The 14,633-nt window shown below is 44.7% G+C and overlaps 1 pseudogene; it reads right to left on the bottom strand.

Moving 5' to 3' along the window:
• Positions 1-14,633, bottom strand: part of LOC144112010 (luciferin 4-monooxygenase-like) — a 198,469-nt pseudogene that overhangs the window by 21,651 nt on the left and 162,185 nt on the right.

Raw genomic sequence — 14,633 nt, 5'->3', positions numbered from 1 at the left:
GCAAGTCATCTACGCGCGCACCCGGCATTGTCCATGATCGAGGCGCCTTTTTACCATCTTATTACAACATGACATTTACTGCGCGTTTGAGTGGATGAACAATATGTATTCCATTACTCCTCACCCACCAGAAATTTATTACGTATAGAAATTTTAAAAGCAGTGGCCATATATTACGAAAGTGTCTCAGCTAAATCATCCTTGCACTGTTGGGAATCGTGGGGCATAGAGCCATAGTTTGTTCGTTCTGGAAAATTACTTTGAATGATAAGCCTCAGTTGTTAGATACTGGCGCGGGGAAAAGAAGTAAATTTTCAAGCAGACTTGAGATGTTTTCATTAAGATGGCATTTACGCAGCGTTTTTTTTTTTTTACCCTGCTAAAGGAACTAGCCGACGGATGGGTTAGCAGATTGCTGGCGCATATTTTGCGGCCGCTGCAAGCGCAAAGCCGATCGAGTCGGGTCAAGGCAGCGCTCCGGAAATGAGCGGATTTTGTTGTCAGAGAGAGTGCGTCTTGAGGCTCTAGCTACTGCTATCACGCGATTTTCCCTAGGCGAATATTTGAAATAGTAGCCAATTACACTAAACACTTAAAACCTTTTCGGGATGTAAAAATGCTGCAGACTAGGCCACACAGCTCATAGCAGCACCCAACTATTCGGTTTCACACACCTTGCTAGGGCCCTCCATTCTGATATCTTGGTTATAGGCTCCAGGTTCCAATTAAATCTTACCTGGCATATCGTAAAAAAATATAAAGGCTGCTGCCTTCATTTACGCACAAGCACAAGAACTGAATTTTCTTCCATAAATGGAAAAATCCGGTAATATTCACTTCCATACGCATCATATAAGTTTGGCTACTGAAGCGTGGTACACTCTATTCTGTCCGCAACTGTACGATTCACGTATGCCCACGGTCTCTGTTCTGTCTCCAAGTACTCAGATCCATTTCTTTTTTCCTGACTGTCTCAATCAATCTGTCGCTTTACCTCTGGACCTGCGATCATGACCATAATGTTATACCCTTTAAATTGCATTCAGTTCTGCGCATATGCTTGTTCTTAATATACATTTATTACTGCAAACATAGTCTTGCTTATTGTTTATTTATATAGTCTTTATAGCTTATTTATTCATTAATGTGATTATGTTGACTCATTTCAAGATATTCTTATTCACTCACTGTGTGTATACATTTATGGCGTGTCCATTTGTTCTGTCTTGTGTGTTAATTGCTAGTCGCAGCTGCCGTTGCGAAAACAAGTAGCCCGCGACTTTAGCGGGTACCAAAAACTTTTTTTCGTGCGTATGTGAAGTTTTAAAATTCAAAAATATCCCACAAAACAAAGTTATTTTCTAGCTCTCATGGCGGAGCCGCGCGCTGCAGTGCACAGCGCTTAGAGAGAATCCAGTACTGGCAGTGCCGGGGACACATGTTGTTCTGCGAACATTTTCAATTGGCTATCCATGGCTGCCGCTGCTTGCAGCCCTTTTTTCTTGACGACCTCTCTAACTTGCATTGCAACCTCCTTCTCCCGGCACCCCGCGAGGAAACGCGCGCGTGTTTACCTCTTGCCCTTTCCCCTCCTTCCTGGCACACGAGGGGCCCTTCACATTACTATCCTTTCAATCGTCCCCCCTTCCCCTCTCGACGCGGCGCCTCGTCACCGAGAGGTTAATGCCCGCGCCGCATACCACCTTTACCCCATCGTCCGAAAGAACGAAATTCTTTTCTCATGACCTTTCGAGCTTCATGAGGCTTCTGTGTGCTCTGTCCACCCTCTGCCCGTTTCTCACGGCTTGCCGCGCCCCACTGCAACCTCTACTTCGGTTGACTGCCGGAGCACACAGCCCTTCGGACTCGGTTTTTCCCTTCTGCAGTTCATAGTTTTTTAATAGGTATCGCCAACCATTTGGGACCATCTGGTTGATACATGAGTACGTTTCTTGCATATTTATTTTAATTTTTGTAGGTATTGCTTCGCACGTACATAAACACGCGACCCGCAATCTGCAGAATACACACCGTTATGAGTTAGCTCACGTAACACTTTCAGCAAATTTGAAAATTGGCTTCTTGAGCCACAATAAAACTTCTTATGGCATAGCATTGTCAGTAATGTAGCACATCAGAACACAGCTAAGAAGTCCGAACTAGCGGGTTGGTTCACAAATTTAGAATATTTAACTTTTCCCCGATTACTGTTAGGCTCCTTAATTATTGAGAGGCGGTAAACTCACCTTCAGTAATATTCAAATCAGTTTTTAAAGTTTCAAACCCTGCTTACCCTCGGCGCTCTGGCTAACAACTTTTGCCTGTTTTTTTTTTGCTGTTTTGGCTGGAGAAGTTGCTTTGCCTAGAAGCTTCTCGAAAGCGCACGTAATTTGGCGCGATGTAGACAAATATATGTTGGGCCAGAGCGCCCAGGGTAACCCCGTTTTCGAAATTCAATATCTTATATGGAAGCTACTTACGGTGGGCTACACGCCTCTCAGTAATTACGAAGCTTAACAGTAGTAGTTGAAAACTTAACTGGTCAATAATAATTATGCGGCCTACCAATTAACTGCTTTTAACTGTGATTTAATGCATGACACCACTGTCAAAATTATGCCGAAAAAGCGCTCTTCTAACTCATGAAGCCTAATTTAAAAAAATTGCATAAAGTCAAGTGAAACACCCCCTGTGGATGAATTTTTTATGCCTATATTCTATCGCTGACTGCTCATGATTTTATTCAATTGCAGAAACCGATTGGTCTTTGCGCACATGTGGACGTTACATATCATTCAAGAAATTCTTCCTTGGGTGTGGCATTTCTGTTTAGATGGGATACAGCTGTCGTGGGCCGCTTAACTTTTGCTCCTTTTCCTATTCACATCTTGAATGACAGCAAACCGATGGGTCATTGTGCACCGGCGGACCTTGCATATAATTTGTGAGCTCTACATCTTCGGCGAAGTTCTCTCGAAGCAGAGATTTTGTGCAATAGTCGTACAGTTGAAGTAGAATTTTGAAAGGAAACGAAAGTTTGAAAACTATTGACACAACAAATAATTTATTTTCAGCCGAACATTCAGAGACCAACTCGGTCCCCTCTTGAAGGGTGACTGAAATGCGAGCCAGTAGCAGCAGGGAAAGGACTTCGTTTTCATTCTGTTAATACATGGCGAAGTATATCATACCGGCGATGTAACCTCTCTCTAAGTGACGGCGGCTGCGTTCACGTCGCGCCTTCGAGCTCGCGGCGACGCAGCTTCCGGTTTTCGTCCGGCGGCCGCCGGCGACCGAGGAGGGCACCATTCCTTCGGCCGTTATGCGGTATTCACACGGGGGACCTCGGCGCGGATGGACGGGGAGGGGAGGCGCGCTACGTCACCGGCCGGCCAAACTTCTCCCCCGCTCCCAAATTCATGATTCACATGGGCAGCGGAGAGCCACCGCGGGGGATCCAGACGCGCGAAGCGGCCGGGCTGCGGAAACAGGAGTGGGAAGGGTTAAAAAAAAATAGCCGGACGGCCGGTGTTGCTGTTCTTTGAAAACGGCGAAGGCTAAAAAGAAAAAAAAAAGAAACAGACTGAAGGGAGATAAGGGGAAAAAAACGAAAAAAGGAAACACAAACACAGAATGTTCCCAGCACCGGAGCTCAATACATCTCGAAATGTCTCGCACTGCAGGATTCGGAGTAGCAGAAATGGACATCGCAAAAAGGCGCAAGTACGTGTTGTTGGCGGCTTTACTGGAAACCGAGGAGGATGACGACGATCTATTCGGGAAAAAGCGGCGTTGCTGGGTGAAACCATGGATGCAAGAGAAGTCCCTAGGTGTTCAGCACAGTCTGTATAACACGCTCCGAGAAGATGACCCGGAAGAATACCGGAAACTGCTTTGGGTGCCGCATCAAGTTTTGTCGTGGATACTTGAACGCATCAGACACCGGATTGAAAAGCAGACAACAAACATGCGGACCACCATCAGTGCTAGAATACGTCTTGAAGTGACGCTACGTTTTCTGGCATCGGGTGAGTGTTTGGCTTCGTTTGTTGGGACTAGCGTGGCAGGGCTAGCAAGAAACTGTAAATGTGACATCGTTATTTCGCTTCTTTTTCTTGCAGGAGAAAGTCAGTTTTCGCTAAGCCGGCAGTTTCGGTTGGGCCACAGCACTGTTAATAGCATAATAACAATAACATGCCAAGCAATCGGTGATGAATTCAAGGCAGAGACTTTGAGAGCACCCAAATCTGAGGCTGACTGGTCGCTTTTAGCCGATGCTTTTAGAGATCGTTGGCAGTTCCCCAATTGTGTGGGTGCTATCAACAGTAAGCGCCTCGCAATTGTGAAACCACCAAAATTGGGCTCATTGTATTTTAATTACAAGAAGACCTTTAGCATCCTACTGTTCGCCCTTGTTGATGCCGACTGCAAGTTTTAGCATCTTGATGTTGGGGCACCAGCATGAAAAGGAAATGGGGCAATATGGAAAACCACACCACTGCAGAAAGCCATCGCCTGCAAGAAGGCAAATATGCCCGATCTTGTATCTATGTGTAGTTCCACAAACCTGCAGCTTCCGCCTGTCCTGGTGGGCGACGACGCTTTTTCCTTGTCACAGAACCTGATGAAGCCTTTTGGCGGAACTCAGCTTTCTTCTGAACAAAAGGTCTTCAACTATCGGTAATACACCTTTGCCTGCCACTGTTGTCTTAATAACATGAAAAATTAATATTAGATAATAATAATGATACATAATGGAGATATAAAAAAGGATTAAACATAGCAATTGCGTGATTGATGTGGAATTTCAGCGCAATTGATTCTTAATTTCGCTTTCTATATTTTGTTTAGGTTGTCAAGGGCCCGACGAGTGTCTGAAAACGCTTTCGGCATTTTAGCTCACCGATATCGACTCCTTCTGGCTACAGAAGCCGGAGAAGGTGACAATTATGGTCTAAGCAGCTTGTGTGATTCACAATATCCTTAAAGGACATCATCTTGATCGGCCAGAAAGCACAAATACAGGTGAAAATCCACCAGCATTTTTCGACTTGCAACCGTACCGGTCTCGCCTAAGTTCTCTCGCGGCAGCTGTGCGCGAACGGCTGTGCGACTACTTCAACGGAGACGGCGCTGTGAGTTGGCAAAACGCCCATGCGGGCGTTGACATCAGCAATTTAAGGAGTGTTTAGGTTAACATGACTGGCATTCAGCGTTGAAATTTCCAGCTTGAGATGACCGATGCATATCACTCAGTGAAGACACTCTTCTACAGCATGATGGAAATTGACATGTCTGTTTATTTTGAATCAGCACACATTTGTACTGTCAATGAAGTTGAATAAACTGACACCAATTATGCACTTGACTTACGACTCCTCCTCTAAGTAAGATATAATTAAAGTCAGAACTGCTGCCTGGCACTTCGCCCTTTCAGCTAGCGGCAACTCCCTGAAATACTGAGCTAGCACAGAAGCGAATGCGCTGCACTCGTCCGGACTGGGATTGTCAAGGGTATTGGCCATCTTGGACAACGTGTCAGTCCGCTGCTGCAGAAGAGCGAGCTTGTGATCTTTCTTTTTCTTTTTGGAGCTGTCTGATTTGCGTCAGCCAGAGCAACCGCTGATTGTGCCCCGGATGCTTGTGGCAGAGGAGTGTGTGGCACAGGTGCTTCTGCCGCCGGTGTGTTGGACACCGATGCTTCGACCGCCGGGTCCTGAGATTCCACAAGGCTGTTGTTTGGAGATTGCTCATATTCCTGTAAAGAAATTACTGCAGTTAACAGAAAACACAAACAGTGATTTGAACAATGGAGCGTTTGCATGTAAAACAGATCAGTTCTATCTGTATCTGAACAATTTAAATTTAATAAATTCTAGCACGCTAGAGGCAGGTTGGGATAGGGTAGCGGATGTGATCAGCGAGCAGAAGGCAGTAAGAAAGAGGCTATCAAAATATTCTATGGGGAAGCTCGGAAAAGGCGTAAAGAAAGTGTGCAAAGAGTGCGAAGCACCATGCAAAGACGCTCGCATTTTCGCGAGAGAAGCACGTGGAGAGAAAAGCATGGCAAGCAACCGAACAAGCTCTCAGATTGCGGCTGGAAGAACAAATGTAGCTTCCGATGAAGGAAGGAGCGCGTATTCCGCTTTCTCACCTCTTCTGTCGCCATCCCGTACGTTTCTTTGTACGTTCGGCTCTCGGCTCGGGCTCGATTATCTATGAACAGAATTGCTTTAAAATATTTTTATTTCCCTATGTACACATCATCTGCCCTTTGGCCGCTCTTCGTATAAAGCATTTTTTTTCTCTTCTCTGTATGTCCTCCGTTTGTTCTTGAGCAGCGCCTTTACGTAGTCTGTGCACAAGGACAGTGAAAAGGACATTCGTTAAATGAGCAACACTCCACACACGCACACACCAAAAATAGTACATTTTTACTGTCCACATGGCCTGTGCGGCAAGAGGACAAGGAAAATAGACAGCAAGTGCAGTTGTCACAACAAACTCCCTTTGCCCCTAAAAAAAGTCTGGTTTCATACTGCAGTGAGATATGTGGTCAACACGATGACTTAGACACATCCAATACATCATGCGGCCCTATTTACTAAGACAAAGCGACTGTACTCACCTACAGTGTACGGCTCAAACTGGGGGAAACGAGTTGCCATCTCCCGACAGATATTCTCCCAGACGGAGGCTTTCAACTGTGTCTTGTTGTAGTCAGTGTTGGTGACATTCCACAGTGAAGGGTACTGCTCAACTAACGACAAGAAGAAAAGCATTGCCTCGTCGCTCCAATGCATCTTTCGCTTCTGGCGCACGCTGAAGAAATGCACAGAAATCGCCGCACGAACAGGAACGTTGACGTACACAAGACAGGCGCCTCTGAAAACTCACGATGATTGACTACACGGCGAAATATTGCAGGAAAGACAGGAAGTTCAACACAGCCTGTCCAGTTCGTTCACAGAAAGGCCGACTGCGAAGCGTAGCTGGTCTGAGCGCCCAAGAGAAGCTTGCAGACCATGCGCACTGTGAACGACACCAAGCAATGCGACAAGGGAGATTAGACTGCGAAGGCACAGCGCAAAGGGTTGAAAAGGAAAGAAACGCCTGTCTGGTGTACCTCATCGTTCCTGTCGTGCTTCGCGCGTCTCGAATTTTGTGCATTTCTTCGGGGGGGGGGGGGGGGGGGGGGGTAGCGACGAGGCAGTTTTTATTTTTTTTTAAACAAAAGCCGCCTTCTGGGCGTACCATGCTCAAGGAGCGGGGTTGTGCTGATCTGAGGGGGGAAAATGCCGACAGTCGAGGGGAGAATAATGAGACAAGAAAAAAAAAACTTGCGCGAAAGGTAAAAGAGAAGAAACTCAAAGAAGATGCGGACAAACACAAAGACGACGTATGCCGCAAAACGGATTTTGCTCTAACCAGTTCATAAATATTGGACTTCAAAAATGCTATTTATTCGTGCATTCTTAGCGCACACATTTTGCTACGTCCACCGTGCGCGAAATCCGCAGCAAGAACTCGTAATACGGCGGCCCCAACGCGTGGCACCTAGGGAGCCTACATACATGCCGCCTGCCGCCTGGCTTAGGGTGGTGACATCTCTCCCAGTGTTGCCGAAAACGGCCGCTAAACATGACGGGCAGCCATGTTGTTCCCCTTGAAGAGAGCATCCCCGGCTTTCAGTGGCGTGGTCGCTGGGGCGATCTACAACATTAGTTTATATTCTAGTTTATCGGCGTTTCTTTCGAAGTTAGTACCAACAGATGACGCCGTTCCGATGACATAGAGCAGTTCTCAGCGACGGTGCATTACACTCCGAACGGGTCTCTCCTCTGCGCGTGTCATCGCGCCAAAAGGCAGCGCTTATCAATTACGTAAAAAGGGTTCCTCCTCACGATGAGCACTAACCGAGCTTAGGTGTTGGGCGTTCAGAATTTAATGTTATGACGGTAATCAAAAGATTACGCAGGCCCACTTTTTAATGCTTATCAATTACCTGGTTCATGCGCGGCCTGTACAGAATGTGGCCGTAGTGGCTGTGTAGCTTATGTCGGGCATAATCGCCGCAAGTGTTCTATCGTTGGATAGCTTATGTCGAGTATAATTGCACCGGACTAATTGTAGGTCTCAATTAATTACCGGTAATTACTTAATTGTAATGTAATTGAAATTTACGCTACATCACTAAGTCGCTGCATAGCTTATGTTGAGTACAATTGCACTGAACTAATCTTGTCTTACCGACCATTAATTAGATAACCGTGATTAAAAATCAATCGTTATGCTCCATCATCAAGCTATATATCGTTGGATAGCTTATGTCGAGTATAATTCTACCGGAGTAATCGCAGGTCTTAATTACCATTAATTATTTATTTGATTTAAAATTGAACCTAATGCTATAGCATCGTCATATATCGTTGAAAGGTCTCGATGAGTAGAATCGAAAATGTAACGGTAAACCGAGCTAACGCTGGTCTATGTAGGTTCAAAATAAAACCACGCAACAGAAGCAAAACAGTAGCACCTAATGCTTATGCATTCACAGCACGGGAAGAGACTTAAGTGCCCCAGTAGTTCTATTACCGACATCACAATGGCATTTGCGTGTGCAATGTACCATTAGTTTGTGCATTTTGCTCTTCTGTGAGCAATTACACATGCTCTACGCAATGAGCTATGCAACCCCATACTAGCACACTGTAGCTTCAGCAAAAGGTATAAACATACTTAAAAAAATTTAGGGAATCTTGAGGCTGATGTTAACAAATTAAGATCGAGTGTTGTAAGCGTCTTAGTTTTGTACAGATTGCCATTGAGTTAACATTAAAGCAGTGCTTCATTTCACATTGCCTACCATTTTTCCACGTGTGCTGAGAAACTAACTTACACAGGGTGTTCAGTAGGAGGCTCAAATGTTCAGAGTGTAACATGAGACTTGCTGGAATGGAATCAGAGAAAGAGGAGCAATACAAACAATGGGACAAGTGAGAAAACCTAAAATCAAGAAACCAAATGACATTTTCAGACGCCTTCGTGTAAACATTCAAGAAGCTTCTTTTATTGCCGACACACTTCTGGCAACTGTCAATTAAAGGGGAGGTGCTCATATTCTTTCTCAAGCAAACTGACAGAATATATAAGCATCCGCAGCCAGCTAAAGTGCATATGAAAAAACATTCTTCCATTATCAGCATCTGTGAAACCAGTGAAATTTTTGTACACATATCAGTCACTCCTGTAAAACATATCTGGTGCGCACACTGATGGTGTAATTGCAAACAGGCTTATTATTTTTAAACATTGACCGAAGTAAAGCAGCTTCGTTGCTCAATGAACACTTCTACATAAAACAAAATATACTGATAGCCATGAACAAATTGCATGAGTGCAGTACAGAGGACACAATAAATGGGCTAAATTAGCAGGACTAGTAATGCAAACAACTCAAATGATAATGAGAAACACCACGGCAACTCTGTGGGAGCGTATGTTTTACAGCCCTAAATAATGCAAGGCATGGTAGTGATGCTCCAGCCACAAAAATAAGACTGTTATGCACTTCACAAAAGACTTGAAACAGTGGTTTACACATTTGCATCTAGTTCCAACACTTGCTCCTAAAAACTTCACCTTTTATGAACACACTAGTGGCACGCACTGTAAATCAGTTTGCTATTTCCAAATGCTGACTGAAGCAAAGCAGCTTCATTGGTTAGTGCACACAATCTGCAAGCAACAGCTTGCTACAGAGAGGTGACATAAAAATATGCTGAAAGACGTGAACAATTTACAGGCGAGCAAAGTACACACGACATACACAGTGAAAGTGTCAGAGTGCTATATTCGGGTACAACCCAAGGAAGTAGTGGCAGATGCCCCCCGACCGTTTCCCTCCAGCCAATAGCAGTGACCGATTTTCATGACAACGCGGTCAATCCGATTAAGCCACGGTTAACTGCCGTTCATCTGCCACTCCCAGCGATGCAACTTCCCAGCATTAAACATGGTGTCATGAAAATCGGTTGGCGCCATTGGCTGGATAGAATTCTTTAAGGACATCTCCCCTATTTTCTTGAGTTGTGTCAAACTATAGAAAAACAACGAAAGCAAGGCCAAATCATTAACTAGCTGACAGCAAGCATCTAAGCATATGATGTTACCATCCTTCTCAGAGTTCAGACCAGGTTTGTTGCGGCACATGTTTTGCTAGACATTCCATCCACCCTCTGTGCATGCTGCTGTCGTAGATGGATCCTCAGTCTTGTCCTCACATATTTTGTCAGGAGGACCTTCCCTGCCTGAGCATGATGTGTTTCACAGCAACCTAAGTTCAACTTGACAGCCTTGCACAGGGCATTCAGAATGCTAGCAAATGGGGTTTTGAGCACCATGATTTCCTTCATATCTGCAAAAGTCTTAAACTGCTCCTCACATTCTATAAGGACATTAATCACTGCTTGCGTTGGATAAATGAGGTTCTCAGAATTTTTCACGTACTCTTTAAGCTTAATAAGATTGCTATACTGATTTGTAGCATCTCCAACAAGGGCATTTTTGCAGTCACTACAGTTACCAATGGACTTCATGACAGACTTGACCAGGAATCCTCCTAGATAAGCAAGAATGTCACATTCTGCTTCTGTGAGAGCACACACAAACAGGTTTTCTAGCTCTTCAGGCTCTTGGTTTTGTCCTTCATGTCTCTGGATAGTTGGGTCAAGGAGGTCAGCTAGATGCAAGCTGTCATCAACCTCGTAGCTAGAATTTGTAGGTGTGTGCATGAACTGTCCAACACAAATCAGCTTCAGTGCACACTTAACGTCGTATGCACTAGGGACCGGCTTCTTGAGTCTCAACACAGAGAATATGTTTTCGAGACAATCTTGTACGAGCCGGCCAAGAAGCACATACTTGTAGCTTTGGTTGTCCAAGAGGTCTTGCGACAGGCTGAGAGCAACAGTGGTCGATGCCAGAAGGCCAGCTTGTGAAGGCTTCCATTGTGCCGTTGCTCCCATTTTCATTTGACGGAAAGTGCTGCACGTCAGTTCCAAAAGCGCAGTGGCCTCTTTATGCTTTGAAGGATCTATATCGCTCAGAGCAACAACCGGATGTCTGGCCGACATAAGGGTGTACCACCTGCTCACGAGGTTAAAAAACCACGCTGTAGCCTCTGCTTCAGGGGGCAAAATTTTTTGTTGGATTAAATATCGGATAGCAGCAGGAGCCTCACGGAACAATTGCACAGCAATGTTCACTTTCATGGTAGTGAAATGTCCACTGCTGATGTGGATTTCCGACAGCCTATTTGCAATCTTCAGCTCACTTTGACAGTCGTACTTCAACACTGCTTCAACATGCTCCACCTTGACAGTGCCAGAAGGAAGACTTTGTTCCTTAACAGTTTCTTCACCCAGAGTGAATTCTCCCACTCGGAGTAGTTGGGCACGGATGTTCTTCAAGACGTGGGCGGGGTCAGCCATAAAGAATAGTTGCCTGCCACGGAGGTGCGGGTGCGGAATACAGCAGACAGTCTGTGAGTTTCTGTGGTTGGACAAGCCAAGCAGGCGCCAAACTGCACGGTTGGCAGCTCCCATGTCACTTGTGACAACAAGCACTCTAAGCGAGATTTGAAAACAAAGCTCAATCAAGTGGAACACAATGTCCTTCAAAATATAGCCATCTATCGACCTTCCAGTGAAGTGATAGGCGATAACCTGTTTCCATCTCGTGTTCACGCCACCAACCATGAACACAAGAGCATGGTTGGCAACATCTGTAGCGGATTCCGGCAATGTAGTGCTCCCAAAAAAGCAATCAAGCGAGCGATCGTGGTCAAATCCTTGGGAGATTTCCATCTCATCCATGAAGAGCACACAGTCTTTTTCTATGTCTTGCATTGTGGCTACTTTGGATTTCAGGACATTAAAAACTTCATGAAGAACTCCAGGCAAAAATTTAATATTTTGAAGCCTTCGTATTAATGTCCTATTGCATGGCAGTGGATATGATAATGATCTTAATAATTCATAGCCTGCTGTTCCACATGTGTGCTTTATTTGAAGGGCCTCTCGAATAGTCTTCTCAGACCACTTAAGGCCCTTCGTAGTTTTCACCGTCAAAGCCCTTCTCTGGTCGTGTTTGAGGAACGGTAATTGTTCCAAGGTTATCATTTTTTGTTGTGGCGACTGTGACTTCTTTACAAGACTGCGCAGTTTTCTCTTTGTTTGCTCGTGAAGCCTCTGTAGGTTTCTGTACTTTTGGGCCAAGTCCTTATTTCTCTTTCTCAGCTCAGCATTCTGTCTTTGAAGAGACAAGTCAGTTGAAGCCGTACTTGAACCAAGTGTGAATGCAGCTTGAGGTATTTCTTTACTTGATCGCTCATTACTATGCTGTGACCTTTCAGCGCTTAAGGATTCGGCCTCCATGGGTGAAGCTGCGGGCAGAGGAAGTCGACTTGCATCAGTGGAATCTTCCCCACTGGCTTTATCTGTTCTCAGAAAGGAATGGGCAACGCTGTCTGCATAGATAACAGTGTCGACAGCTTTGGGCGGCAGCAAGGTGGTTGTTAAAGGTAGATCATACCCTGGTACCTGAGCACATTGTAGTGGACTGACAGTGTCCTGGGAACTCATGCTGTCACTCACAGCCGAGTCTTGTGTTTGTTCGGCTGTTGATGCGAAGACAGGCTCTAGAGCAGCACTACCACATGGTTCATTTCCGGTGGGGTCAAGTACTGGGCTTTGCGTTGGCGTGGCCGGACGAAAGCAAGACCGCTTCTTCGGAGGCTTCCGGTGTTTCGGGATGGCTGAAATAAAAAATTCAGTCAATAGGGTAGCACTACACTCAAGAACTGCAGAAATTCTGCATTTACAGAAGAGCAACCTAGTACCTGCATAAAACTTCCAAATAAACTTCAGGAGTAGTAATATCAGTTGGGTTTTAAGATCCCAAAGCTGTACTGGGGGGCTTTAGATTTCTTACCGCCAGTGCATATTTAACAGCGTCGGAAAGCATGCTACAACTGGCAATGATTCAGTCGTGCAAAATTGTGCTCAACAGCAGGTTGTGTTAGCAGCTGAGGTACCATTGATGCAACTAGAATTACTAATCGTCCTGAATTTTGCCATTTTAGCTTCTGTGCCAGGTGACATAGAACAAATGAGACAGCACAGTATGCAGTCTGCTTTAGGATATTTGTTTGATTCTAGACGCCCCCTTTCTCGCAGGCGTCGGGTGAATTATAAAGAAAAAACGATGCTATACAAAGTATAAACACACTATAGGTGGCCTTGTGCTCTTTGAATACAAGGCTATATCTGTGTGTTACGTTTTGGATCTTAGTATCATATATATGAGTGCATTCAATGTGTAGAGAAGATAAACAGTAGTCCCTTAGGGAAGCAGTGGGTGTTCAAGAAAAGCAAATATAGTAGGGGTAGGCAGAGAGTTAGGTGGCAAAAGTTTTGTTTAGTGCCATACTTTATACCTTTATGGCTTACACGGAAGATTTCAATTGTCATTCATTCATTTTTTTTTTCAATCTACAGTGAAAAATGAGCCAGAGGTAATGCAGAAGCCGTTAAAACACGGCTTAAGGTGATTTTATGTTTGAAGGTGCTGTTCGAATGCATGATCCTACAATAACGTGCAATATACATATTTTTTTATGCCCGCGATTTAGTTTTACAAGAAATGAATTGCATGGATCCCAACAAATTTTTAGCTAGGGATCTAGATGCTGATGCAAACATGCGCTGTATGAATGCTTGGATATAAAAGCCATATCAATAGACCAAGAAGTTTGTGTGGATAATGTGGCCACAGATGGCACAGGAACCGGTTAAAGGGAAGTCAGTAGGATAGGCTTCGTCCTGCTATGGACCTTGAAATGCTGATGGTGATGAACCTTTCTTTGCAGCCTTCTAAAAGCAGATGAGCGCACATTTTTGAGCTTGCACAAAGCAACCACAGCACTACCGTATACGTGTAGACAAATTTCTTTGCAAACATTTCATATGAATGAGGCAGAGTTGTATTTAAGAGATGGATCAAAATTAGAAGCTTACCTCGATAAGTAAAAAGTGTGGGAACCGCATCTGGCCTTAGCTTCTTTAAGCCATCCTGTCTGTTTTGCTCGAAACTTGTTTCTTCAAAATGTGCCTGAAATGAATGGCAGCAAGTACTTCATAAGCATCAAGAAGTATATTCATACCTGCACATAACTGTGACAAATGCTGCAAACCGGAACATGACTAGCGTTACAACTACAGAGCTGTTTCTACCTGCTGTAATGTTTTCACATGCTGTCTTTTACCAGGCTATAGTGCCAAGCTAAAAAAACTGGATAAGGGCTTCCTAAAGGCTTCATATGCATGCCAGTAACCGGGCATATACAAAATGTGTTCTTTTAGTCTGATCTTGGGTTTCCAATCTTTTTCTACCGAATAGCGTCGTACAGCAGAACGGTGCCTAGATAACCTGACCTGACTGAAAATAAGTTCCTCCGACCACAGCGCTCACGAAACAGCGAACGCGTACAATGTCAGAGAGATGTAGAAATTTATTTTCGCTACCTCAGTCATGTTCTCTGACATGAGTCTTGGCGCATGTATTACAGCGCA

The sequence above is a fragment of the Amblyomma americanum genome, unplaced genomic scaffold (assembly GCF_052857255.1).
Source record: "Amblyomma americanum isolate KBUSLIRL-KWMA unplaced genomic scaffold, ASM5285725v1 scaffold_26, whole genome shotgun sequence".
NCBI classification, from domain to species: domain Eukaryota; kingdom Metazoa; phylum Arthropoda; class Arachnida; order Ixodida; family Ixodidae; genus Amblyomma; species Amblyomma americanum.
The sequence above is the reverse complement of the archived record's forward strand: the minus strand, read 5'-3'. Positions and strand labels throughout refer to the sequence as shown.